Consider the following 4,056-nt stretch of genomic DNA (forward strand, 5'->3'; position numbering starts at 1 on the left):
TTGCATTACGAAATGTCAAAATATCATATAAGCATTCAAATATCATAATGAAGTTCAACAACACCCTATAGATAGTTTGATAAGTGGTATTTGGCCTAAATTTCACATATAACTCGAGGTAGCTTTACAAAACAAATCCAAGTCCCAAATTTCAACACAGAGCCGCTTCAGCAACACTCAGCTCCTCCCCTCAACACTCCGCTCCTCCCCTCAAGTAAAAGATTTGTAAGGCAGTTTTCAGCAATGGCTCCTAAAGCTGACACCACAAAAAAACTTGATGCAAAGGCTCAGGCAGCCAAGGTTGCCAAATTTGTCAAATCTGGGACAACTTTTAAGAAGAAAGCCAAGAAGATCCGGACCAAAGTTACCTTCCATCGTCCTAAGACATTCAAAATCAAAATCAAAATCAGCCCCAAAGAAAATCAAAATCAGCCCCAAACTAATGCACCAAATTAGCTCAAGAAATAAGTACTGCTATTAAACTTCAGCCTCAAAGGAATAATATAACAAGTTGATAAGGCAACAAGCACTACTATAACAAGTACTGATATAAGTACTGCTATGAACAATATAACCAGTTGATAAGACGATAAGCACAACACTAAAGGAAAAGCAACTTCAGTTCACTTGCTTAGCTAAAACATTCAAATAAACTAAACTAAACTAAACCAAAACAATCCAAACTAATGCACCACAGAGGATACAAGGTGTCAAGTATGATAACCAAAGTAATGTCGATCATGATATAAGGTGTCAAGTAGGAGCAATGTGTACCAACATAACTAGAATGTTTCTTTGCCATTTAAAAGCAAATAACAACTTTCTTGTTCTAGATCTCTGAAATTACTTTTGCTGTTTGTCATGGTGTATTAATTCCATAGAAAACCAGCACCCCTTAATATTGTATTCCAATCAAACTAGTGAGTTAGGCAAGTGGCGGGACATTGCAAAACATTCACAGTGAAATTTACTTCAAGAATGGCACCAAAAATGGGAACCATTCATGTGAAAAGAAAAGGTATTACCTCAAGGAATGCCTTCAAAACCCACATAAAAGTTAGTATTATTACTCCGTTAACAGAAAATCCAACCTACATCCAGCAAAAAGTTTGTGATTATACAGTATAAAATAATGCTATATGGAGAACAAACTACCATGTAAGACGTGAAACTATCAATAATTAGCAATTAACTGTGGCAAGATGTACACTTCTCAATTTAGCATTATTCCAAGTAGAAGAGGCAAAGCCATATTAATTTGAAAAGGGACATATAGATAGCTGGGGGAGATGGAAAACAGGTTTTATAGTGAATATTGGGCTAATAGATAATATGATAGCACTTAGCAGAGCTGTGGGGAGTACTCAAACGGATAAAAATGGCTTGGAACTCTGGAGAAAGAAGAGTGATTCTGGACACGAATTGCAAGGCAGCTTTCGAACTAATACAAGGAGCAGGACAGGACTCACCACTATACAATCTAATATGTCAGATCAGGAATGTTTTAAGCAGGGATCGGGAATCCTGGCTACAACATGTTTGGAGAAAGAAGTAAGTGTGTAGACTAGCTAGCTAAAAGTAGTGTCAACAAAGAATCTGGGATGCAGATTCTAACAGAACCGCCACAGGAACTTAGTGAATTGCGTGGTGCAAATATTTTAGGGGCTGCGACCCTATGTTTTGTTTCTGTTTAAGAGGATTGACCTCTCCCTTGTAAACTTAACAAAAGGAACATACTAGGCAGAGAAGTAAATGTGGTCAACACATTTGCAAGCAAAACATTTTGGCCAAAGCACCTTTGCCCTTAAAAAATAGTGAAACATGTGAAATTCAGCACAAGTAAGGCTAACAAGTATATTCTGGAGAATCATGGACTCTCAAAACATACCACAAGAAGCTGTCCATGCTGTTCTAATAACATTCCTAGTTCATGAATTTTTACGGAGGAAGATCTTTTTTCACATCAAAACTAATTGATGAGTTTTGGTCCTCTTACCAAGCTCTTCCAAAATGATACTAGTACAAGTCCTTAAGTAGACTTGAGATGCAGCCTTAGAACTCTATCACCAGATTTCTCAGTCACTAGATGCAACACCTTAGACTTGAGATGCAACCTTAGAGGTTTGTGTTCTAGAATGAATTTATAAGTTAGCAGAAAAAAAAAGTCTACAGTATCTTAACTTGCAGGACTACATCCATAGCTAATATACAGCTTTTAAGGCAAAGTACAAATGCAATGATTTGGAGCAACTTGTCCAGGTTTCTAAAAAAATAAATAAATGGAAACAAAGGAAATGAGAGTCGATTTGTGAGTGCGCACATTTACACAAAGATAGAGCACTTCCAACAGGGGGGGATGTAATACATTTCATTCAGTTCTCCACAGAATCGAAATTAACTGCATTTCTGGTCATTAATTAACCACACATTGTACCAACTTTCTTTGCTAAACTTGTCATAATACCTGTTACAACAATGACGATAAAGACAGCCAACGCAATACTTCCACCATCATACCATCCTTCTTTTATACCCTGGAAAACAACATATTAGACTATGGCAAGACCAAATCAAAATTAACCAATCAAAACATGTCAGCATTTTCCATTTTCCACTCAGATTAGCTAGTAAATCACAAGTATATTAAAAAATACTTTAATCTATAAGAATTTGATAGGGACAGATACCATTCTTGTCAGAAAATCAAAAGACAAGATTTAAAATTCATACAACTAACAAAATCATGATCTCAAACATATAGTAGTACAACAAAATTATTAAACAGAAAAAACTTTATAGGGCTTACAATTCTCAATTCAAAATAAGTATTAAGAGTGAACTTATCCTTAAAATTAAAATAATAATAATAATAATTAGAGCAAACTCAAAAATTAAGCTTACCTCTGTCTTTATCCCAAGGGCCAAAGAAGCAGCCGCAGCTACCATCAAGATGATTAAAGTAGTGTCTCGACAAGCTTCCCACAGAAACCTCTATAACACAACTCACAAATAAGCAAGTTAACGAGGCACAGCTCATGATGCAAATGGTTCAATAACTCAACGATTTGCAGTAACATACCCAAATCTTCAAAATAAGAACATGCTGCTAATGTTCAATTAGACTAGTAACAATAAAGTTTATAAAAAAGAGGGGGGGAATTTCCCTCAGTCACCGCCGGCTTGGTGCAGGTGTTCTTCTTGCGCTTCTTGGCGCCACCGTCGAGGTGGAGGACAAGGTGGAGGGCTGACTCCTTCTGGATGTTGCAGTCGACTAGGGTGCGGCTGTCCTCGAGCTGCTTGCCAGTGAAGATGAGGTGCTGCTGGTCCCGGGGATGCCCTCCTTGTCCTGGGCAGAAAATTTTTTTTTTTAAAAAATTAGGGCAATAAAATTTGGGGAGAAATTGAAACAATTGATCATCTAAGTAGGGTAGAAAAGGTGATTGCAAATGATGGTGATTGCTAATTAGGGTAAGAAACTTTGGGGAAACTAGACAAATGATAGAGAAGAAGAGAATTTACCCAAAAATTGAATGTTGGGAACACAAAATCGGGTCAATAAAAATTGGGGGAAATTGATTACTAAGCAAGAAGAGAGAAACTTGCCTTTTTACAGCACATGCTCTGAGGAAACATATCAAAATCAGTAGCCCAATAAGGAGGAATGCTCGAGCATTAGTGAGAAAGAAATTGAGAGGGGTCGAAGTGAGAGAGAGACCGAGAGAGACAGTGAGAAGGCCAGCGAGTGAAAATGTGAGAATTAGAAGTGTATCAGACTTAGCCCAAAAGTGGTAGACTTGTACTCTTTCATTTTGAAATTTGCTTTTTAAAGAATGCCTCCACCAATTTTCAATTCCCGCTGTTTCTTTTTCATTTTGATCGAAAAATTTGATCCAATTTTTAGTTTTATCTTTTTATTTAGATTCTCAAAGAAAGGTTATTTTCTTTGTATTAAATTAAACATTTTAATTAAGTATACTAAATCGGCAATCTACTTTCATATTATTTTAAGAAATAATTCATTATTTTTAAACATGAAAAAAGAAAAATCTTAATTAT

The 4,056-nt window shown here is 36.2% G+C and overlaps 1 long non-coding RNA gene across 3 annotated transcripts; it reads right to left on the minus strand.

The window, feature by feature from the left end:
- On the minus strand, nt 1–3,805 carry LOC140021047 (uncharacterized). 3 transcript variants are annotated; one of them, XR_011825027.1, is made up of 6 exons: nt 3,604–3,805; nt 3,080–3,346; nt 2,902–2,991; nt 2,465–2,534; nt 1,026–1,091; nt 1–379 (listed from the first exon to the last, which is right to left on the minus strand). It is a non-coding gene; the product is annotated as an uncharacterized lncRNA (long non-coding RNA). The 3 variants fall into 3 exon arrangements; XR_011825028.1 differs by having other exon boundaries at nt 3,520–3,805; XR_011825026.1 differs by lacking the exons at nt 3,080–3,346; nt 3,604–3,805 and having other exon boundaries at nt 2,902–3,073.
- Between the last annotated feature and the right edge of the window lie 251 nt (nt 3,806–4,056).

The sequence above is a fragment of the Coffea arabica genome, chromosome 11e, assembly GCF_036785885.1.
Source record: "Coffea arabica cultivar ET-39 chromosome 11e, Coffea Arabica ET-39 HiFi, whole genome shotgun sequence".
Classification (NCBI taxonomy): Eukaryota; Viridiplantae; Streptophyta; class Magnoliopsida; order Gentianales; family Rubiaceae; genus Coffea; species Coffea arabica.